We start from the raw sequence: 25965 nt of genomic DNA, 5'->3' as shown, positions 1-25965 counted from the left end.
CTATCACGTACAGGAACCGGAGATGCGGGGTTTCGGAGGCGTGCTCTCCCATCGACCGTGTACGCGGTGAACGGGACGGAGTCGCCGGTGGCAGCTGCAGCAAAGGAACGAGCGCGTGAAGCAGGTGTGATCTGATTCTCGTGACGGCTAGGGTTGGCGTTAGCCCTGCTTATATAGGCGGCCGGGTGGAGAGATGTCCGAGTCGGTAACAACCCACGATCCGACGTCTCGGATCGTGGCGCATCCATTACGTATTCTCCGTTTCTGACCGACAAAAATAAGCGTATAGGTATGAGCTCAGCTCGGCTCATTCCCGCAACCCGCCGTGCGAGGCGTGGCGAGGCGGGCGGTGGAGGAGGAGTGCGCGAGGGCCTCTTCTCTTCTCACTCTCCAATAGCATGTAGAAGAGAGACCCTTATAAAGGGGTCCAACTTCTCCTCCACTAGCGGGGTGGGACTAAACTTCTCACCACCACTTTGTCATGCCACCACCTACATGGGCCCTTGGAGATTTCTGAAATTCTCTTATGGGCTTAAGGCCCACTACTAATTTCAACAATCACCCACCAGATCTCAAGGGCACATCGTGTTCCCTCGTTCCAATCACTGTTTTAATATACTAGCATTTCAGTAAAGACCTGTTAAGGTTGAGCTTCACCTAGAACAAGTAGCTACACCCCTTTACAACTGAACTATGGACTATACCTTGAATTGTCAGTTTGGCGTAAAGAAGCTTCACCACAAGTCTTACTAGTACTAGGCTACTGAAGGCTGACCCCTCGGGTGGAGCATATTAGTCACACTCCTGGCTTATTCATGAGTTTACTAGAGATCACCCCAATCTCATAGACTGTGACCAGCAGTCAGGCTCATATAGGTGTGTTCCTCCAAAGATCGCTCTGTAGGACATCATCTTGCTTACGCATAAGCTTTAGAACACATTAAGACAGTAGCCATCCTACCATACAGTATCCGAGAGCATTACATCTACAACGGAGTGGGTTAGTAAAGTTACTCTCCTCAGTTCACCACTGGCTTGTTTTCCCAGGTCCTACTTCACGGGATATCCGATCATATAGGTTGGGTTACTGCCATGGCAACTCATGTGGGTCTCATACCCATCTCCCTCGATGCACTATCTATCACAACACGTGATAGCCCTTTAATAAAGGGATCTGCCAGATTCTTAGCCGTTTGGATGTAATCCAACGCTATCACTCTGGAGTTTCTCAAACGTCTAATAGACTTCAATCTCATTCTTATATGTTTGTTGGACTTCATATTGTCCTTTGAACTCTTCACTTTGACAATAATTGTCTGATTATCGCGGTTCATAAGGATAGCCGGAACCGGCTTCTCAACCACAGGTAAGTCCATCAAAAGATCTCGAAGAAATTTTGCTTCGACACCACATGTGTCTAATGCTGTTAATTTTGCTTCCATTGTCGATCTCGTTAAGATCGTTTGCTTGCAAGACTTCCAGGAAACAGCACCACCTCCAAGAGTAAATATATACCCTGTAGTGGCCTTCATCTCATCAGCATCAGAGATCCAATTCGCATCATTATACCCTTCAAGTACCGATGGGTATCCCATATAGTGAAGTCCGTAGTTGACAGTACCTTTCACGTAGCACATAATTCCTTCAACAGCACGCCAATGAACATCGCCCGGGTTTGCAACAAACCAGCTAAGTTTGCTCACAGCAAACGCGATGTCAGGCCTCATTGCGCTAGCTAGGTACATAAGCGAACCAATAATTTGAGAGAATCTCAATTGATCTATAATTTGCCTTTGAAATTTCGAATCAGCACACTAGGATCATATGGTGTTTGAGAAATTTTGTAGTCTGAATATCCAAAGCGACTCAAAATCTTCTCAACATAGTGGGCTTGCAGAAGTGTAATCCCACCCTCATCATCTCTCAATAGCTTGATGTTCAAGATAACATCAGCCACTCCAAGGTCCTTCATCTCAAAGTTTTGAGACAAAAAGGACTTAACCTCCTCAATCACCTTGAGGTTGGTTCCAAATATCAGTATGTCATCAACATACAAGCACATCATAACTCCTTCGCCCCCACCTTGGCGATAGTATACACACTTGTCAACTTCATTGACTACGAAGCCAACAGATGTCAGAGTTGTATTAAACTTATCATGCCATTGCTTAGGTGCTTGCTTCAGGCCATATAAAGATTTCAACAACTTACACATTTTTCCTTCCTCACCATCTATCACAAAGCCATCTGTCTGTTGCATATAGATTTCCTCGTCTAGCTCTCCGTTCAGGAAAGCCGTCTTAACATCCATTTGATGAACAAGAAGACCATGCGAGGCTGCCAACGAGAGTAGTACTCGAATGGTGGTCAGTCTGGCCACAGGTGAATAAGTGTCAAAGAAATCTTCTTCTTCTTTCTGGGCATAGCCCTTAGCCACAAGCCTAGCCTTGTACTTTTCGATTGTACCATCGGGCCTAAGCTTCATTTTAAACACCCACTTGCATCCCAGTGGTTTACAACCATAGGGACGATCAGTAATCTCCCATGTCCCATTAGCCATGATGGAATCCGTCTCGCTGCGGACCGCAGCTTTCCAGTAATCAGCATCTGGAGAAGCATACACTTCTGAAATAGAAGTGGGATTATCATCCACGAGGTATACGAAGAAATCATCACCAAAGGTCCTTGCAGTCCTTTGTCTCTTGCCCCTACCAAGGGTTTTTTCGTCATACTCCTCAAGATTATCATCATGTGTTTGTTCATAATATTCCATAGGAATGGCAAGCTCAGGAATTTCCTCAGATTCCTGTCTAGAAGTGCTTTGCATATATCTCATGGGGAAAATATCCTCAAAGAATGTAGCATCCCTCGACTCCATAATTGTACTGACCTTCACGTGAGGTACCTCGGATTTCACTACTAGAAATCTATAGCCTACACTGTTCTTAGCGTTCCAATATTAACTCAGTCCATAGTCTTTGGTCCAAGCTTACGCTTCTTGGGGATCGACACATTGACTTTCGCCAAGCAGCCCCAAGTACGTAAGTACGAGAGCTTGTCCTTCTCTTCAACCACTCCTCATAGGGAGTGACCTCATTATCTTTTGTAGGAACCTTATTCAGGACATGACACGCAGTCAATATAGCATCCCCCCACCATGCCTTGGATAAACCCGATGTATCTAACATGGCGGTAACCAAATCAGTGTTGGAAATATGCCCTAGAGGAAATAACAAAATAGTTATTATTATATTTCTTTGTTCATGATAATCAATTATATCCATGCTATAATTATATTGAATGAAAACATAGATACATGTGTGGATACATAGACAAAACAATGTCCCTAGCAAGCCTCTAGTTGGCTAGCAGTTGATCAAGGATAGTCAAGGTTTTCTGGCTATGCGCAAGTGTTGTCGCTTGATAACTAGATTACATCATTAGGAGAATCATGTGATGGACTAGACCCAAACTATGAACGTAGCATATTGATCGTGTCGTTTTATTGCTATTGTTTTCTGCGTGTCAAGTATTTATTCTGTGACCATGAGATCATATAACTCACTGGCACCGGAGGAATACCTTGTGTGCATCAAACATTGCAACGTAACTGGGTGACTATAAAGGTGTTCTACAAGAATCTCCGAAGGTGTCCGTTGAGTTAGTATGGATCAAGACTGGGATTTGTCACTCCATGTGACGGAGAGGTATCTCGGGGCCCACTCGGTAATACAACATCACACACAAGCCTTGCAAGCAATGTGACTAAGTGTAAGTCACGGGATCTTGTATTACAGAACGAGTAAAGAGACTTGCCGGTAACGAGATTGAAATAGGTATGCGGATACCCACGATCGAATCTCGGGCAAGTAACATACCGAAGGACAAAGGGAATGACATACGAGATTATATGAAACCTTGACACTAAGGTTCAACCGATAAGATCTTAGGGGAATATGTAGGATCCAATATGGGCATCCAGTTCCCGCTATTGGATATTGACCGAGGAGTCTCTCGAGTCATGTCTGCATGGTTCTCGAACCCGCAGGGTCTGCACACTTAAGGTTCGATGATGTTTTAGTATAGTTGAGTTATATGTGTGGTTACCGAATGTTGTTCGGAGTCCCGGATGAGATCACGGACGTCACGAGGGTTTCCAGAATGGTCCGTAAACAAAGATTGATATATAGGATGGTTTCATTTGGTCAACGAAAAGTTTCGGGCAATTCCGACAGTGTACCGGAAGTGACGAATGGGTTCCGGGAGTTCACTGGGAGGGGCCCACCCACCCGGGAGTGAGCCCAAGGCCCTAGGGTGGCGCCACAAGTCCTTAGTGGGCTGGTGGAGTCAGCCCAAGAGGGCTATGGCGCCACATAAAGAAAATACCAAAAGAAAAGAAAAAGAAAAAGGAAAGAGGGAGGTGGAAGGAAGGAGTGGACTCCTTCCCCACCAAACCGAATTGGGGTTGGAGTCCAACTCCTCCCCCTTGGCCGGCGCACCCTTGAGGCTTTGTGCCTCAAGGCTAGCCCCTCCCCCTTCCTCCTATATATAGTGGTGGTTTAGGGATTTTTGAGACACAACTTTGCCACGTGCAACTCTAGCCTAAACCACACAGTTTCACCTCTAGATCGGATTTCTGCGGAGCTCGGGCGGAGCCTTGCACGAGTAGATCATCACCACCACCGGAGTGCCGTCACGCTGCCGTAGAACTCATCTACTTCTCTGTCTTGCTTGCTGGATCAAGAAGGCCGAGATCATCGTCGAGCTGTACGTGTGCTGAACGCGGAGGTGCCGTCCGTTCGGTGCTAGATCGGAACATATCGTGGGACGGATCGCGGGACGGTTCGTGGGACGGTTCGAGGGACGTGAATACGTTCCACTACATCAACCGCGTTTCTTAACGCTTCCCGCTGTGCGATCTATAAGGGTACGTAGATCTAATCTCCACTCGTAGATGGACATCACCATGATAGGTCTTCGTGTGCATAGGAATTTTTTTGTTTCTCATGCAACGTTCCCCCAACAATCAGTTAGAGTACGGTTTTTCCGTTCGACAACCCCGTTTGACTGTGGTGAATAGGTAGGCGTCCTTTCATGAATAATGCCGTATTCCGCACAAAAGGAATCAAACTCATTTGAGAAGTACTCTCCACCATGATCAGACCAGACTCGTTTAGCGGAATCATCTATCAATGTCATGGAATATTTTTTTTCCACCTTTAATCAACACACCATTCATCTCACAAAGATCAGAATGTATGAGTTCTAGTGACGCCAAGTGTCTCTCCTCTGCAGTCTTGTGAGGCTTGCGAGGTTGCTTTGCTTGCACACACGAGTGACACTTAGAACCTTTGGCTAAAGTGAAACTCGGGATTAAATTCAGTTTTGCTAGCCGTGACATAACATCAAAACTTATGTGACAAAGACGTGAATGCCAAACTTCAGATTCATTAACACTCGAATGAATATTGTTCACGACTTTATTACAAAAATCTGCAAGGGAAAGGCGGAGCAGCCTCCGCATTCATAACCTTTTCCAATAAAAAGTCCATATTTCGTAACAACTACTTTATTAGACTCGAAGACCAACTTAAACCCTTCTCTACATACAGCCGGCAACAACCTCAAGTTCTTTAGCTATGAGCTAAAGGCTCATTCCCGCAACCCGCGGCGAGGCGGCGGCAGGGGAGGAGTGCGCGAGGGCCTCTTCTCTTCTCACTCTCCAATAGCATGTAGAAGAGAGACCCTTATAAAGGGGTCCAACTTCTCCACTAACGGGGTGGGACTAAACTTTTCACCACCACTTTGTCATCCCACCACCTACATGGGCCCTTGAAGATTTCTAAATTTCTCTTATGGGCGTAAGGCCCACTACTAATTTCAACATAAGTAACATCTAGCCACTTTATTATTCTGAAAACCAAAGCCCTTAGAGCTCTACCCAATAAATAAAGTAAGATGACTACCGAGTTAATTAATGAAAATCAGGTGAAAGAGATTACAACGCGTCCCAAAACACACGGGGCACCACCGACGTACTAACCTGATTACGTAACCGCATGCACTTCACAATTCACACACACTGCCGGGAGAAAGACCACCAGTCCACCACTGGGTTCGCCCGCAACAATTGTCATCGTCACTTCTCCGTGAGCAAGCAACTCCAATTTCACTACACCGAACCAGCCATGGAGTCGTCCCCGAAACAGCCACCCGAGGTCCACGCCGGCCTATGCAAAACGACTGACAACCCGCATTAGTGGCAAGGCTACTCTGATTTATTTATTTTTGAAACGCGGTTCCTTAAAGCCTGATTCATTAAAAAATAAAAGAAATTGTCCGGTTAATAAACAAAAACCCGAGCAAAAAACATTACAACACGCACCCAACAAGGCACCATCAACACACCAACCCTAAGGGCCACGCATCCAGCGAGCTGACCGTTCCGTCACCCGAGCAACCTGTAACTGACACCCTACAACCAAAACCGAAGCCGTCGCTCCGGCATCCACGCCGACCCCGAGGCTGCGCACCAGGCGAGCCGCCTGCCCTACTGCCCAAGCAACCAAAGCCGACACCCTACATTTATCTTTGGAGCCACCGCTCCGACGCACAGACCGTGACCATACACGCCGACCCCGAGGTCGCGCACCAGGCTAGTCGTCGGCTTCATCACCCGAGCAACCAAAGCCGACACCACACAACCAAATCCGAAGCCGTCGCTTCGGCATCCACGCCGACTCCGATGCCGCGCACCAGGCTGGCCAACGATACCGTCACCCACGTGACCAATGCTGACACCCGTCCATGACGACTAAATTCGGAACCGTCGTTCCGAGCTCCACGCTAGCCCCGATGCCACTCTGATTTTGTAGACAAGCAACAAAGGGAAAATGTGCAAGAGTTGCATCTGAGAGCATCCTCGGTAGTATTGAACTACTTCCGCAATGTAAGGAAGTGTGTTCAAACTAAGAAGTTGTTCGGTAATCCACCGGCTCCTTGAAATTTAAGAATATCCAGAATACATGTTCACTCGCTCCGTGGTTTTTAACTGGAACTCCGGCTGCTCCTGGAGCAGAGTCATCGAGCAGAGGGACTCCAAACAGGCCGTAGATGTGCTTACTTTTGCAACTATTGAAATTGTGCTTAAACTTTAGCCGTCACCCTTAGTAATTCATCCAAAAAGATCATGTACTCCATTCTAGGAGTAACCATCGGCTATCTCGATGACAAATGAAGCTTAAGAGAATGTCGAGCAGATCACCAATAATGACACAACTCTAAAAAAACTGAAGCACCCAAAATACGCCTTGGGCACCCACTAGGTGGGGTAGTTCATTTCCTCACAAATTGCACTCCTCAAACTTTTTTTGGTAGAATTTTTCCTCTTCAAACTGCCTCCTCTGGCTGCTGCAAAACTTACTCCTAGGGGCACCTCAACCGCCGACACCGTTGGATAGACCCGGCATGCGTTGTCACCGAGGCTGGTCATAGTGGGGAGTATCATATAGTAGTATCATGCATATGATACTACTGTATGATAGTACTACCTTCATAGTGTATAGTATCATAAAGTAGTAGCATAGATAACCTTATTTTATTGACATGCATGACACATAGTAGCATAGCATTTAATATGGTACGGTATCTACCTATGTTACTCTAACCCTCTCTCTCTTCTTTAATTCTCTGTCACATCAGCATGTTTGCTAGTCCCAAGTACATAATACTACATTAGTTACTCCCACTATGGCCAGCTTGAAACCGCTCTCTGCCTCCCATGCCGCCCGAATTTTGCAAGTCGTTGCCGCACGCGCCTCCACGAGATGCTCCGTCCACGTATCTTCGCCGCCCACCTCCGTGTGACATTGTGATGTGTTGCTCACTCGTGCTTCCGATGCCCATCTTTGGCATGCCTCCACATGGTGAAGCACAACCATGCCCGAGCTCCGCCATAGCTGGCTCAAGCTCACCGTGTCTCTTTTCAAACATGTCCCTCCGTGACCTTCTCCTCCTCACACCTGGGGTCGTAGTGGTGCTCGCCTTTTGCAAGACAAAGGGGGAGAGCAAGTAGAGATAGGGGATTCGAAAGAGCCAATGACGTGTGAGCTCTATTTGCCTGCAACAATGCAAGAATTTAGTGGGACTCTTCGTACGAGGGACATTCTAGAGTGGCACCTTCCGTAATTTAAAAATATATTAGAAAGCTTTTCGTAATGGGTTAAACCTTCCGTAGTAGAAGTATCATAGCAGTTATCATGCATGTCAAGTGAACAATTTTGCTGAGGTGATGTACAATTAAATGCTGAAAGAGAACGTTAGGTATCAATATAAAAGCTGATGTACTACTATATGCATGTCAATGAATAAAATCATCTTCGACATTAATTGATGATACTATGCACCAGAGAGCTAATATTATGTACTAGTACTACTACATATGAAACTAGGTATGATACCAGTCTTATTGGGAGTTAGTTTCTTGGGTTATGCTAGGAATGCTATAAATACCATATTGAGTGTACAGGTAGAGTAAATTATGTTACTGCCGGGAAAAAATTGTGTGAATTCCCCGGCCAAAAAAGGTTAGTGGAAACTATTTATGAACCGATGGACCCATTTTTAATTGTTTGACTTTCGGAAGAAATTGGCAGAGTACATACACTGCTACCGCTGGTGCGTAGAGTAAAAGTTGGAAGCTGGGAACAGTTGCAAAGGGAGGAGGCAAAACATGGGGTACATGGGTCACACTACTCAAGGATCATCGGCTGCACTGTTTCTGTTTGCCAACCAACTCACATGCCTCCCTCTCTCCGCTGTCTCTCGCATCGCAGGGATCATATCTTCTCCGTGTTAAATATACATGTGTCGTCACCTACGCTTACATTACTTCACATTTTAATTTATGTGGGATTATGCTCGCCTAAATAGAAAGGTGTAGACACGCAGTATGTTGGAATAGGCCACGATGTCCAGTCCGGCTCTGACTTGAAGCTTTCACCGAACCGTATTACAGTACTAGGTAACTACTAGTATATATATACACGTGTATTCCCTTGTAAACAATACCAGATCAAAGCAATACAGCAACAGGGACGACACACTCCTGTTTAGCCATCAACTCTTGCGCCTCGTGTGTTGTCTCGCCTATACGTACTTACGTTTGTACAGCCGGATCGATCAAAGCACAACGTCAAGCTAGCTCACGAGAAGATCCATCCACCAGCCTGTGTGCCTGCTTTCTTGCATGTACGTGGCTAGCTGCTGGGTGATTTGATCTATAGGATCAAAAGCCAACAATTGGTATCTGAGCTATGAGATAAAAGACGAATTTTCTATCTTAGCCCGAATCCGATTAGCTGGAATTCTCAGAAGCAAAAGGTGGTGGCACTGTCTCCATGCGAGGCAGAATACATAGCGGCAAGCACAACGGCTTGTCAAGCAGTATGGTTGAGAAGACTCCTAGCTATTCTTGCAAAGCGGGTCGTGCAGAAGGTGTCATTGAAGATTGGCAACCAAGCTGCAATCTCATTGTGCAAAAATTCGGTTCATCACGAAAGGAGCAAGCACATAGATACCCGATTCCACCACATCCGGGAGGGCATTAAAGAAGGAATGATCGAGGTTCAACATGTGAACACGAAATACCAGCTTGCCGATATTCTCACGAAGTCTCTTGGACGACAGAAGTTCTTGATGCGAGAAAAGATCGACGTCCAAACTGTAAAGTAAGGACATCATGTTTAGGGAGGTGAATGTTGGAATAAGCCACGATGTCCAGTCCAACTCAGACTTGGAGCTTTCACCGAATCGTATTGCAGTACTAGTATATATATATATATATATATATATATATATATATATATATATATATATATATATATATATATATATATATATATATATATAGACACACGTGTATCCCTGTTGTCTTGCCTATACGTACTTACGTTTGTACAGCCGGATTGATCAAAGCACAGCGTCAAGCTAACTCACGAAAAGATCCATCCACCAGCATGTGTGCCTGCTTTCTTGCAAGTACGTGACTAGCTGCTGGGTGATTTGATCTACGGGATCAAAAGCCAACATAGTATTATTATCAAAAAGCCAGATGTTGTTGACACACGAACACGTCACGTTTACCCTAATGTCGAGTGTGTCACGTGCCATCTATGAGCTGCAGATCGGCACGATTGCCCTAGGGCGTCGAGGTTAATTAGATGTCATCGAACACGGAAAGTGAGAAAGAAGAAATTGAAGGAGAGAGATAAAAAAATAGTGATCGATTTGCTTGACGATTTGTGTGTTGCTCAATGGACACCATCTTTTAATGCCATTCCTTTTTTTGTTTGTTTCTTGTGTCACTTTTGAGCATCAAATAGATGTTGATTATTTCATGTTGATCGTCAAATCTTAACTTATTTTAACCTGAGATTTTTTTTAAAAATCTTGAAATATTTTGACTAAAGGGGTGATAGGGGCCGGCGCATTGGCCGAAAACTTTCGACCGATCACGCACAAGCCGTCAGATCGAACCATCTTAGACAATCAGATCGAACCATGTAGCAAAAACTCGTCGATGATAGCAAAAACAAGCTGTGGTTGTAGCAAAATTCGGCCATAGGTACAGTAAAAACATGATTGTAGGAAAATAACGACGCTGATGATGCGTGGTAGCAAAACAAAATATAGGTTATAGCAAAAAGCGAACGTCGTTGTAGCAAGAAATCGACATCGATGATGCAATTGCAACAAAAATCAAACATGATTGTAATAAAATGAGATGCAGATTGTAGCATCACAAACAATACTTATAGTACAGAAGTGCTGGTCGAAGCGGGGTCATCGCCCTCGAACTGTCGTCACGTGCAAACGTAAATGCGTACAGTGCCCCGCGTTGGATGGTATGCTGCTTGGCCTATCAACATGTTTTACGGGAGAGAGGACGCCTTCCCAGTTTATTCGCATCACCTGAACTGTGCCAGTGTGCAGCTACGCACCCAATTTTAGCCAGGGTGCACTGTTCGTTGAGAAATTACACCCAATCAGTTGAGCAAATACACTTGGAACGTCGTTTTTCTTTTCATCTGTAAATCACTCTCAGATCTGTTTGGAACGTCGTTTCAGCCTTAAATACGCTTGTAAAAAATACAGATCAGCTGCCGTCGTTTTTGTTTTGACCTGTAAATCACTCTCAGCCAGTAACTTACACCCGGAAGAAAAATACACCGGTAAATATTTACATCTATTCCAAGCGCGACCTAACGATTTAACTGCATGGTTCCCTCTCTTATTTTAACACTGGTTCCCTCTTCTTTTTACTTGATGATGATTGCATGGGCGAACCAGCTCGATCGTGCGCTGTTTGACGTTTCCGTCCGCGCATGCATGGAGGCAGATTTTCCGTGGGGGTGAAGGAACCGGCCCACCCACCAGCGGCACAGGGGGCCGCCGGTCAACAAACCGTGCATGCAAGGGGACCCATCACAGATCACGCCATGCACTGTTATGGAACTATTTTTTTTCCTTTGGTAATCAAAACGTCCCATGCGTATTAATTAAGGTCAAGGCACACGATTCTCTAAATAAGGCCCAAGGTACTGTACGTAATTCTCTAAATAAGGTCAAGGTAGGAGTACATAATAAGGGCAAGACATCCCCTAAAAACAGAAGCAACCTTAACTAAAAGAAAATTTACAAAAATATCCAAAAGGGACGCGTGCATCAACGATCCATGTTGGGGGAGCCATGCATCAGTCTTGAGCACAGTAATTGCTTCAGGCTCCCGGTAGGCTCCCAGTACGCAACTGCCGTCATACCAAATCCCAGATCTAAGAAGATGGCGGAGGATCTTGGAAGTACAAAGACTTGTAGACTTTTGTGTAGGGGTGATACAAAAAAAATACTAAGAGAATGACATCTCTAAGGAGAGCGGATTTGTCTTCTTGAAAGCCCATGGACAAAACCCATTGGAGGAGCAAGACATCCCCTAAAAACAGAAGCAACGTTAATGAAAAGCAAATTTCCAAAATATCCAAAAGCGAAGCGTGTATCAACACTGGTAAAAAACAAGGCACTGGTTTTTGCCAAATGAGAGCAACAGTGCCGGTCAACTTATGAACCGAGACTAATGCGTGCATCAGTCCCGGTTCGAGCGGTCAGGGCGCCGGTCGGGCCTCGGCGGGGACCAGTCCCTGTTCGTCTCGGACTTTTAGTCCCGTTTCGTTTGGGACCTTTAGCCCAGGTTGCAGCCATGAAACGGGACTAAAGGGTCTGGCTCTTGACGCAACCCCTTTAGTCCCGGTTCGTCTGGGACCTTTAGTCCTGGTTCCAGCCACGAACCGGGACTAAAGGGCCTGGCTCCCGGCGCAACCACTTTAGTCCCAGTTCGTGTCTGTAACCTTGACTACATGTATATCTTCAGTCCCGGTTCTAAACACCAACTGGGACTAAAAAAATGCCTATATATATGCTCGTCCTTGCCCGCTCATGTTGGAAATATGCCCTAAAGGCAATAATAAAATGGTTATTATCATATTTCCTTGTTCATGATAATCATCTATTGTTCATGCTATAATTGTATTAACAGGAAACAGTGATACATGTGTGAATAAATAGATCACAATGTGTCCCTAGCAAGCCTCTAGTTGGCTAGCTCGTTAGTCAATAGATGATCATGGTTTCCTGATCATGGGCATTAGATGTCATTGATAACAGGATCACATCATTGGGAGAATGATGTGATGGACAAGACCCAATCCTAAGCATAGCACTAGATCGTATTGTTCGTATGCTAAAGCTTCTCTAATGTCAAGTGTCTTTTCCTTCGACCGTGAGATTGTGCAACTCCCGGATACCGTAGGAGTGCTTTGGGTGTATCAAACGTCATGTGACATCCTCGACTTTTGCAACAGTAATTATTGTAATTAAGCTACAATGATCACCCGCTAATGATGCCACATCATCGAGAATTCCCATCTCAGACCCGCGTTGATTCAAGTCTATCCGGATTCAAAATTTGAAAACAAAAGAAAAATACTTTATAAGTTCATTACAAATATTAAAAGGATATATATAAAAAGGAAAGTATTAAAAATAATAGTGATAAAATAAAGTATAAAGAAAAAGAAAGTATTTAAAAAGAAAAATCAAATAGTAAAATAAATAGTGAAAGAAAGAAAAAAAAAGAAACAAAACCAACCGGCCCAACTGGGCCAAATGGCCCAGCCGGCCACCCCACCCCTCCAAACCCTAGCGCCCCCCCTGGCGAGGGAGCCTCTGGCTCGCTCCCTCTCCCTCCCCTTAGCGCCGCCACCCCCCACGCTCCCCCCTCTCGGTCCCACCCCTCCCACCGACAGCTCCCCACGAGGGGCTCCCTCTCTCTCTCGTGATCCTCTCCCACCCCCACGCCAGATCCCCCTCCCTCCCCCACGAGCCTTCCTCTCCCACGTTGCCTCCTCCCCCCCAGGTCCTCCCGCCGGCGGCCTCTCCCCCCGTCGGCCCCTCTACTCCCGGCCGGCGAGCCCCTCGGCCCTCCACCACGCCGGCCAGCACCTCCCCACCCCCGGCCTCCTTACTCACCTCGCCTCCACCGCCGGCCTCCCTCGCCTCTCCCTTAGGGCCGGCCACCACCCCTCCGGATCCGGCGGCCGGGGCCCTCCCCATCCCGTCGGCCGGCCCCTCTCGGCCCCAACCCGAGCCCCCACCATCGGCCGGCCCCCTTCACCAACTCCGGCAACCACCACCACCACGACCACGACGTCCCGGCCACCTCGGGCTCCTCCTTGCCGGCACCGCACCATCGGCCTCCTCGTCATCCTCCACAACGGCCGACCCCGAGCCTCGCCGCCCCTTTCCCCGGCAACGCCGGTGAGCCCTTTTGCGGGCTCCTCCCACCCTCTCCTTCCGTTTTCCGTCCCGGTTCCGTTCCGGAGATTAGTTCCCTTTTCCGACGCCGTTGAGGTCTCGTAGGGTGGTGGAGTTTTGCCCCATTCCTCTCTGTTGAGAGATGAACAGATGAACAGAGAGAGGGCAGAGATGAGAGTTAAATGAAAATAAAAACAAAAGATGTATTAGATGCCGTATGTATGTATGTATGTATATATGTATGTATGTATGATATGTGATGTATGTATTTGCGTATATAGGTATTGGAGGAATACGATATTTGCACGGTTAGGTATCTATAAAAAAATGAGTAAATAGCCTTAAGCCACTTACCGGTGGGGCCAACGCACCCGCTGTCTATGACAGGGAGGCCCCACGCGATAGTTAATATAAATAATAAAAATAATGTTTTTATTAAATAAATAAATAGATATATTAGTTAAATTAATTAATTAGAATAATTAGAGTATGACACGTGGGTCCCATCCCACTAATTAATCTTGATGAATAGTAATTTAGTTAATTAAAAACCCGTGACTATGACAACGAGGACCCACTGGCCAGTTTGACCAGTCAACCACTGATATCAGCATGACATCGCGATGATGTCATAATAGGATTTTATTAAAATAGCTAAATCTGTTTTTAATTCCTAAAGAATTAATAAAACTTTAAAAATTAATATAAAATAATCCGTAAGTCAGATCAAATTATTTTCAACATGAAAGTTGATCAGCAGATCGAGACGAACCCGGATACACGGTCCATTCGTCTGTCACGCGTCCCTAGCATAGCAAACATGGAACATTTCCATCGTTTCCAGTATAACCGGTAGTAGCCCGAGGCCCGGAAAATATCGTCAGATATTCTTCCGACCCGTCTATGACGGATGTTGCTGCGTTAGCTCATGTCTAGCCTGCATCTTGCCATGTCATGCTTTGTGTTGCATCGGTGCTATTATTTATTGTTTCTTCCCCCTCTTCTTACCGGTAGACCCCGAGACTGACGCTGCCGCCGGGTACATCTACGACCCTGCCGATCAGTCCTTTGCCGCAGGGCAGCAAGGCAAGCAAACCTCCCTTGATCATTCCTATATCGCCTATGTCTTTCTTCCTACTGCTTGCATTAGTATTTTGCTACTGTTGTAGTTAGATCCTATATCTGATGCATAGCCTATTTTTGATGAACTGCTACTTTCAGTCCAGTACCTTTAATCTGCTTAGTATAGGTGGAGCAGTCATCCCCTCTGACCCCGTAGTTCAGTTGCCCCGCTTGTTGTCAAATCTCGATCTCTGATCGACGAGCCAGACCCGACACAACACATTCACCCCCTTCGTTGTACGACGCTATAGGGATACTATCGGGTACCGAGGGTGACACCTCGCTAAGTACTCCTGATGATATCTCTGTAGTATAGCTAGTCGGTCGTGGTTATCGAGGGTGATTCCTCTTTCACCATTCCCGATGACGCCCCTGTCGTGCAACCCCTCAAGTGTGGGACCCCCGAGGGCGATTCCTCTAAGCCCACCTTGACGGGTACATCGTTCGGAATCCAACGAGGGTGATACCTCGGATCCCCCCCGATGTTACAACCACACAGTTACTCGACCATGTTACTGGGATCTTCGGTGATTAGTTGTAAGACGGGTGGATTCCCGTGAGACTGTGTTGTTGGCCTAATTAAAATGCTAATGGATTTGGGTATTTGATCTGGGTTGGTCTGAGACCTTTTCGCACTAACCGGCTACGCGGGAAGAATTATGGGTACTCGGCGTTGCGGTATCAGCCGAAGCTTTTCAGATGCCAGCAATGTAGCGGCGCGCGCCCGAGTGGTCCCGAGATGCATCGCGCTTGTGATTAAGGGATGCTAGGACTGACGTCGGCCGCCCACGCCACGTGCAGGAGCGCGAAGGGGAACTGGGCCCACGAACCCTTTGTGCTTAGGAGTTAGACCGGCGGGCTGGCCTCTCTGATTAGTCTTAGGTGGGGCTGCGACGTGTCGATATTCCGAGGTCGGGCAGGACCCAGAAAAGTATGTTCGGCCAGAGTGTTATCGAGCGTGACGGGACATGTGGTGCACCCCTGCAGGGATGAAAATTAACTATTCGGATAGCCGTGTCCACGGTTACAGGACGACTTGGAGTTGTGCCCCGATCTTTTACAACTACAATTGTTACATAACTGGAATTAGTTTGCCTCGGGATTACTTCCTCGCAGGGAGTCGAGGGAGGATCTTTAGGCGTGACCTCACTTTAATATTGCTGCAACAATATGACTATTAATGTGTTACCCCTGTTCTACTCTCGTCTATTGCTGCAAGACCCTGAAGATGCTAGTCTTCGATAGGACTAGGCCTTCTCTCTCTATTCTCGCATTGCTGCAGTCAGTCCACATACAACCCCCCTTTCTTGATACTGTTGCATACTTAGAATAGTTCTGATGTAAGACTTGCGAGTACTTTGGATGAGTACTCACCGCTGCTTTGCTCCCCTTGTCCTCTTGATCCGTTTGCTGCAACCAGATGATGGAGCCCAGGAGATGGAGGTCCCCGCCGCCGACGACTGCTGCCCCGACGGTGCCTACTACTATGTGGAGGCCGCTGATGATCAGGAATAGTTAGGAGGTTCCCAGGCAGGAGGCCTCGCCTCGTTCGATCATTGTATCTTTTGTGCTAGCCTTCTCTAAGGCACCCCATGTTTTATGTCTGTACCCAGATATTTGTTGCTTCCGCTGACTCGTGTGTTTATCGAGCTTTCGTATTCTAGCCCTCGAGGCCCCTGGCTTGTAATAGGAAGCTGATGTTATTTTATTTGTGTCTAGAGTTGTGTTGTGGTATCTTCCGTGAGTCCTTGGGTTTGATCGTACGCATTTGCGTGTATGATTAGCGTACGATTAAGCCGAGGGCGTCACACGTCACAACGTGACTGGGTGACTATAAAGGTGCACTACGGGTACCTCCGAAAGTGTCTGTTGGGTTGGTACGAATCAAGATCGGGATTTGTCACTCCGTGTGACGGAGAGGTATCTCTGGGCCCACTCGGTAGAACATCATCATGAGCTCAATGTGACTAAGGAGTTAGTCACACGATGACGTGCTACGAAACGAGTAAAGAGACTTACCGGTAACGAGATTGAACAAGGTATAGGTATACTGACGATCGAATCTCGGGCAAGTTCTACACCGACAGACAAAGGGAATCGTATACGGGATTGATTGAATCCTTGACATCGTGGTTCATCCGATGAGATCATCGTGGAGCAAGTGGGAGCCACCATGGGTATCCAGACCCCGCTGATGGTTATTGGCCGGAGAGGCGTCTCGGTCATGTCTGCGTGTCTCCCGAACCCGTAGGGTCTACACACTTAAGGTTCGATGACGCTAGGGTTATAGGGAATTGTTATACGAGGTTACCGAAAGTTGTTCGGAGTCCCGGATGAGATCCTGGACGTCACGAGGAGCTCCGGAATGGTTCGGAGGTAAAGATTGATATATAGGACGGATGGTTTCGGACACCGGAAGTGTTTCAGGCATTACCAGTAACGTACCGAGACCACCGGGACCACCGGAGGTGGCCCCGGGGGTCCACCGAAGGGGGGCAACGACCCCGGGAGGTAAGGTGGGCCAAGTGAGGGAGGGAACCAGCCCCTAGGTGGGCTGGTGCGCCTCCCCACTCAGCCCAATGCGCAGGGGAGAGGGAAGGGGGGCAAACCCTAGGCACAGGTGGGCCTTAGGCCCACCAGGTGGTGCGCCACCCCCTCCCACCCTAGCCGCCGCCTCCTTTACCATCTGGTGGCTGCCGCACCACCTAGGGAGAGAACCCTAGGGGTGGTGCAGACCCTCCCCCACCTCCTATAAATAGAGAGGGGTATTGGCCCTTGGGAGACAGACTTCTCCCTCTCCCTCGACGCAGCCCTGCCCTTCTTCCTCCTCCTCTCTGCCGGTGCTTGGCGAAGCCCTGCCGGGAGACCTCGTCTCTCCATCGACACCACGCCGTCGTGCTGCTGGAGTTCTTCCCCAACCTCTCCCTCCTCCTTGCTGGATCAAGGTGTGGGAGACGTCACGAGGCTGCACGTGTGTTGAATGTGGAGGTGCCGTAGTTCGGCACTAGATCGGAATCGCTGCGAGTACGACTCCATCAACCGCGTTCTTGCAATGCTTCCGCTTAGCGATCTTCAAAGGTATGAAGATGCTATTACCCCTCTCTCGTTGCTGGTCTCTCCATAGGAAGATCTGAATATGCGTAGGAAAATTTTGAATTTATGCTACGTTACCCAACAGTGGCATCCGAGCCAGGTTTTCTATGCGTAGATTCTATGCACGAGTAGAACACAAAAGTTGTGGGCGATGATTTGTCAATTTGCTTGCCGCTACTAGTCTTATTATTTTCCGGCGGTATTGTGGGATGAAGCGGCCCGGACCGACTTTACACGTACGCTTACGTGAGACTGGTTCCACCGACAGACATGCACACCGTGCATAAAGGTGGCTAGCGGGTGTCTGTCTCTCCTACTCTAGTCGGATTGGATTTGATGAAAAGGGTCCTTATGAAGGGTAAATAGCTTTGGCATATCATCGTTGTGGCTGTCACGTAGGTAAGAAGGCGTTCTTGCTAGAAACCCAAATCAGCCACGTAAAACTTGCAACACAATTAGAGGACGTCTAACTTGTTTTTGCAGGGTTTGACATGTGATGTGATATGGCCAAAGTTGAGATGTTGCATGTATGATGTATGAGATGATCATGTTATTGTAATAGGTTTCACGACTTGCATGTCGATGAGTTTGACAACCGGCAGGAGCCATAGGAGTTGTCTTAATTTATTGTATGAGATGCAATGCCATGTGCTTACTAGTCTTACTTCATTGCTAATGGTTAGCTATAGTAGTAGTGATAGTAGTAGTTGGCGTGTCGACTTCACGGAGACGTGATGATGGAGATCATGGTGTCACGCCGGTCACGATGATGATCATGCGATGCCTGAAGATGGAGATCGAAAGGGCGAAGATGATAATGGCCATATCATGTCACTATATGATTGCATTGTGATGTTTATCATGTTTTACATCTTATTGCTTAGAACGACGGTAGCATAATAAGATGATCCCTCTTAAAATTTTGAGAACGTATTCCCCTAAGTGTGCACCGTTGCGAAGGTTCGTTGTCTCGAAGCACCACGTGATGATCGGGTGTGATAGATTCTAACGTTCGCATACAACGGGTGTAAGCCAGATTTACACACGCGAAACACCTAGGTTGACTCGACGAGCTTAGCATGTACATACATGACCTCGAATACAAGAGACCGAAAGGTCGAACATGAGTCGTATGGTTGAATACGATCAGCATGAAGTTGCCTACCATGGTGACTAGTCCGTCTCACGTGATGATCGGACAGGGGTTAGTCAACATGGATCATGTATCACTTAGATGACTAGAGGGATGTCGATTTAAGTGGGAGTTCATACTTAATTTGATTAAATGAACTTAATTGTCATGAACTTAGTCTAAAAGGTTTGTCTTTATAAATATTGTAGATGGCCAACGTCAACCTCAATTTCAACGCATTCCTAGAGAAAAACAAGTTGAAAGATGATGGTAGAAACTATGCGGACTGGGTTCGCAACTTGAAGCTCATCCTTGAAGCAGCTAAAAAGGCTTATGTCCTTGATGCGCCGCTAGGTGACCCTCCCGCTCCTGCAGCAGCCCAGGACATTCTGAACGTCTGGCAAACGCGGAGTGATGACTACTCTCTGGTTATGTGTGGCATGTTATACAGTTTAGAAACGGGGCTCCAAAGGCGTTTTGAGCAACACGGAGCATATGATATGTTCCAAGAGCTGAAGCTAGTTTTTCAAGCTCATGCCCGTGTCGAGAGATATGAAGTCTCCGACAAGTTCTTTAGCTGTAAGATGGAGGAGAACAGTTCTGTCAGTGAGCACATACTCAAAATGTCTGGGTTACACGGTCGTCTGACTTCACTTGGAGTCGAACTTCCGGATGATGCTATAATTGACAGAATCCTCCAGTCTCTCCCACCAAGCTACAAAGGCTTTGTGCTTAACTACAACATGCAAGGGATGGAGAAGACCATTCCCGAGTTGTACTCGATGCTCAAGTCTGCAGAAGTAGAAATCAAGAAAGAGCATCAAGTGTTGATGGTCAACAAGACCACTAGTTTCAAGAAGGGCAAGGGTAAGAAGAACTTCAAGAAAGACGGCAAAGCTGTTGCCGTGCCCGGTAAGCCAGATGCAGGGAAGAAGAAAAAGAATGGACCCAAGCCTGAGACTGAGTGCTTCTATTGCAAGGGAAAGGGTCACTGGAAGCGGAACTGCCCCAAATACTTAGCGGACAAGAAGGTCGTCAACATTAAAGGTATATGTGATATACATGTTATTGATGTGTACCTTACCAGCGCTCGTAGTAGCTCCTGGGTATTTGATACCGGTGCTGTTGCTCACATTTGCAACTCAAAGCAGGAACTACGGAATAAGCGGAGACTGGCCAAGGACGAGGTGCCGATGCGCGTCGGGAATGGTTCAAAGGTCGATGTGATCGCCGTCGGCACGCTACCTCTACATCTACCGTCGGGATTAGTCTTAAACCTTAATAATTGTTATTTAGTACCAGATTTAAGCATGAACATTGTATCAGGGTCTTGCTTAATGCGAGACGGCTACTCATTTAAGTCAGAGAATAATGGTTGTTCTATTTATATGAGTGATATGTTTTATGGTCATGCTCCGCTGGTGAATGGTTTATTCTTGATGAATCTCGATCGTGATGTTACACATATTCATAGTGTGAGTACCAAAAGATGTAAAGTTGATAATGATAGTCCCACATTCTTGTGGCACTGCCGCCTTAGTCATATCGGCGTTAAGCGCATGAAGAAGCTCCATACTGATGGACTATTAGAGTCTCTTGACTTTGAATCATTTGACACATGCGAACCGTGCCTCATGGGCAAGATGACTAAGACTCCATTCTCAGGAATAATGGGAGAGCAACCAACTTATTGGAAATAATACATACTGATGTGTGTGGTCCAATGAACGTTGAAGCTCACGGTGGCTATCGTTATGTTCTCACTCTCACCGATGATTTGAGTAGGTATGGGCATATCTACTTGATGAAGCACAAATCTAAGACATTTGAAAAGTTCAAGGAATTTCAGAGTGAGGTCGAGAATCAACGTGACAGAAAAATTAAGTGTCTACGATCTGATCGTGGAGGAGAATATTTGAGTCACGAGTTTGGCACACACCTAAGGAAGTGTGGAATAGTTTCACAACTGACACCACCTGGCACACCGCAACACAACAGAGTGTCTGAACGTCGTAATCGCACTTTATTAGATATGGTACGATCTATGATGTCTCTTACCAACTTACCGCTATCATTTTGGGGATACGCATTACAAACTGCAGCATTCACTTTAAATAGGGCACCGTCTATATCCGTTGAGACGACACCGTATGAACTATGGTTTGGCAAGAAACCTAAGTTGTCATTTCTTAAAGTTTGGGGCTGCGATGCTTATGTGAAGAAACTTCAACTAGAAAAGCTCGAACCCAAAGCGGAGAAATGCATATTCAAAGGATACCGTAAAGAAACTATTGGGTATACCTTCTATTTTTGATCCGAAGGTAAAACCTTTGTTGCCAAGAACGGATCCTTTCTAGAGAAAGAGTTTCTCTCGAAAGAAGTAAGTGGGAGGAAGGTAGAACTTGATGAGGTAATTACACCCCCTCTCAAACAGGATAGTAGTGCAGCGCGGGAAGTTGTTCCTGTGACGCCTACACCAACTGAAGAGAAAGTTAATGATGATGATCATGAAGCTTCGGATCAAGTTACTACTGAACCGCGAAGGTCCACAAGGGCACGCTCCGCACCAGACTGGTACGGCAACCGTGTGATGGAAATCATGTTGTTAGACAACGGTGAACCTTCGAACTATGAAGAAGCGATGGCGGGCCCGGATTCCAACAAATGGCTTGAGGCTATGAAATCCGAGATAGGATCCATGTATGAGAACAAAGTATGGACTTGGTGGACTTTCCCGATGACCGGCGAGCCATAGAAAATAAATGGATCTTCAAGAAGAAGACTGATGCAAACGGTAATGTAACCGTTCACAAAGCTCGACTTGTCGCAAAGGGTTTTCGACAAATTCAAGGATTTGACTACGAAGAGACTTTCTCTCCCGTAGCGAAGCTGAAATCAGTCCGAATCATGTTAGCAATTGCCGCCTTTTATGATTATGAAATTTGGCAAATGGACGTCAAAACAGCGTTCCTTAACGGGAACCTTAAGGAAGAGTTGTATATGATGCAACCAGAAGGTTTTGTCGATCCTAAGGGTGCTAACAAAGTGTGCAAGCTCCAGCGCTCCATGTATGGGCTGGTGCAAGCATCTCGGATTTGGAACATTCGCTTTAATGAGGTGATTAAAGCGTTTGGGTTCATACAGGTTTACGGAGAAGCCTGTCTGTACAAGAAAGTGAGTGGGAGCTCTGTAGCTTTCCTCATATTGTATGTGGATGACATATTATTGATGGGGAATAATATAGAGATGTTGGAGAGCATAAAGGCCTATTTGAACAAAAGTTTTTCAATGAAGGACCTTGGAGAAGCTGCATATATATTAGGCATCAAGATCTATAGATATAGATCAAGACGCCTCATAGGTCTTTCGCAATGTACATACCTTGACAAGATATTGAAGAAGTTCAATATGGAAAACTGAAAGAAAGGGTTCTTGCCAGTTTTGCAAGGTGTGAGATTGAGTAAGACTCAGTCGCCGACCACGGCAGCAGATAGAGAGAAGATGAGTTATGTCCCCTACGCATTAGCCGTGGGCTCTCTAATGTATGCCATGCTGTGTACCAGACCTGATATAAACCTTGCCATAAGCTTGTTAGGGAGGTACCAAAGTGATCCCGGTATGGAACACTGGACAGCGGTCAAGAATATCCTTAAGTACCTGAAAAGGACTAAGGAAATGTTTCTCGTTTATGGAGGTGACGAAGAGCTCGTCGTAAATTGTTACGTCGACGCTAGCTTCGACACAGATCCGGATGACTCTAGTTCACAGACCGGATACGTATATGTGTTGAATGGTGGGGCAGTGAGCTGGTGCAGCAGCAAGCAAGAAGTCGTGGCAGCATCTACATGTGAAGTTGAGTACATAGCTGCTTCAGAAGCAGCTCATGAAGGAATTTGGATGAAGGAGCTCATCACCGACCTTGGAGTGGTTCCAAGCGCGTCGGGTCCAATGACACTCTTCTGTGATAACACTGGGGCCATTGCCATAGCCAAGGAGCCCAGGTTTCACCGAAAGACGAAGCACATCAAACGCCGCTACAACTCCATCCAGGACCATGTCCAGAGTGGAGTGATAGATATTTGTAAAGTACACACAGATCTGAATATTGCAGACCCGTTGACTAAACCTCTTCCACGAGCAAAACATGATCAACACCATAATGCTATGGGTGTTCGATACATCACAATGTAACTAGATTATTGAATCTAGTGCAAGTGGGAGACTGTTGGAAATATGCCCTAGAGGCAATAATAAAATGGTTATTATCATATTTCCTTGTTCATGATAATCGTCTATTGTTCATGCTATAATTGTATTAACAGGAAACAGTGATACATGTGTAAATAAATAGATCACAATGTGTCCCTAGAAAGCCTCTAGTTGGCTAGCTCGTTAGTCAATAGATGATCATGGTTTCCTGATCATGGGCATTAGATGTCATTGATAACGGGATCACATCATTGGGAGAATGATGTGATGGACAAGACCCAATCCTAAGCATAGCACTAGATCATATTGTTCGTATGCTAAAGCTTCTCTAATGTCAAGTGTCTTTTCCTTCGACCATGAGATTCTGCAACTCCCGGATACCGTAGGAGTGCTTTGGGTGTACCAAACGTCACAACGTCACTGGGTGACTATAAAGGTGCACTACGGGTACCTCCGAAAGTGTGTGTTGGGTTGGTACGAATCGAGATCGGGATTTGTCACTCCGTGTGACGGAGAGGTATCTCTGGGCCCACTCGGTAGAACATCATCATGAGCTCAATGTGACTAAGGAGTTAGTCACACGATGATGTGCTACGGAACGAGTAAAGAGACTTACCGGTAACGAGATTGAACAAGGTATAGGTATACCGACGATCGAATCTCGGGCAAGTTCTATACCGACAGACAAAGGGAATCGTATACGGGATTGATTGAATCCTTGACATTGTGGTTCATCCGATGAGATCATCGTGGAGCAAGTGGGAGTCACCATGGGTATCCAGACCCCGCTGATGGTTATTGGCCGGAGAGGCGTCTCGGTCATGTCTGCCTGTCTCCCGAACCCGTAGGGTCTACACACTTAAGGTTCGATGACGCTAGGGTTATAGGGAATTGTTATACGAGGTTACCGAAATTTGTTCGGAGTCCCGGATAAGATCCCGGACGTCACGAGGAGCTCCAGAATGGTCCATAGGTAAAGATTGATATATAGGACGGATGGTTTCGGACACCGGAAGTGTTTCGGGCATCACCGGTAACGTACCCGGACCACCGAAACCACCGGAGGGGGCCCCGGGGGTCCACCGAAGGGGGGCAACGACCCCGGGAGGTAAGGTGGGCCAAGTGGGGGAGGTAACCAGCCCCTAGGTGGGCTGTTGCGCCTCCCCACTCAGCCCAATGCGCAGGGGAGAGGGGAGGGGGGCAAACCCTAGGCACAGGTGGGCCTTAGGCCCACCAGGTGGTGCGCCACCCCCTCCCACCCTAGCCGCCGCCTCCTTTCCCATCCGGTGGCTGCCGCACCACCTAGGGAGGGAACCCTAGGGGTGGCGCAGCCCCTCCCCCTCCTCCTATAAATAGAGAGGGGTTTTGGCCCTTGGGAGAGAGACTTCTCCCTCTCCCTCGGCGCAGCCGTGCCCTTCTTCCTCCTCCTCTCTGCCGGTGCTTGGCGAAGCCCTGCCGGGAGACCTCGTATCTCCATCGACACCACGCCGTCGTGCTGCTGGAGTTCTTCCCCAACCTCTCCCTCCTCCTTGCTGGATCAAGGTGCGGGAGACGTCACCGGGCTGCACGTGTGTTGAACGCGGAGGTGCCATAGTTCGACACTAGATCGGAATAGCTGCGAGTATGACTCCATCAACCGCGTTCTAGCAACGCTTCCGCTTAGCGATCTTCAAAGGTATGAAGATGCTCTTACCCCTCTCTCGTTGCTGGTCTCTCCATAGGAAGATCTGAATATGCGTAGGAAAATTTTGAATTTATGCTACGTTAGCCAACAGCTCACTCCTCTCATTTTTGGCCGGCCAGCGTGTGCACGTGTGTGCTACTCTATTTTCACCTCCTATGTACATGAGGTGTTTGATGTAATATCCGAGCCACACTTAAGCTTTTCTTCCTCTCCAAGCTCGACCTCCAAGCTTCATTTCCCCCAAAATTTATCTAGGTTCGGAGATGCACCAACTATCCAAGTATTCTAAAAAGGTTAACAACTTCATTCTCATCTCTCACTACTAGTTTAGCTCATTTCAAATGCTCTAGAGGTAGTGTGGTTTGCGGGTTTTAGTGGAGGAGTGTATGTGTGAGTTTATTTGATTTAGATGCATAATTTGATATGTCTGTTGCTTATATACTTAATTATATAATGCATGCAGATGAACTGACAATGGATGTACGGTGACCGACGCACCTCCGACTACATTGACAGCCTCCATAATTTTCTCGAAGTGGCTGAGGCAAACAAGCAGAATTGTTTTATGTATTGTCCATGTACTGTCTGTGGGAATACGAATGATTACTCTTCCTCGAAAACACTTCACTTGCACCTGCTTGAGAAGGGTTTCATGCCACACTATAATGTTTGGACCAAGCACGGAGAAAGAGGGGTTATGAAGGGAGACAATGAAAAAGAAGAGGATGATGACAACTATCGGGATCCTATATTCCCTGAATACGGTGATACTGCAATGGGGCAAGCTGAAGATCAAGAGGCACCAGATGTGCATGCTGATGATGACCTTCGCCGGTTCATTGTTGATGCATAGAGAGAA

This window comes from Hordeum vulgare, chromosome 1H (assembly GCF_904849725.1).
Source record: "Hordeum vulgare subsp. vulgare chromosome 1H, MorexV3_pseudomolecules_assembly, whole genome shotgun sequence".
NCBI lineage: Eukaryota > Viridiplantae > Streptophyta > Magnoliopsida > Poales > Poaceae > Hordeum > Hordeum vulgare.
This window is presented reverse-complemented; position numbering follows the sequence as displayed.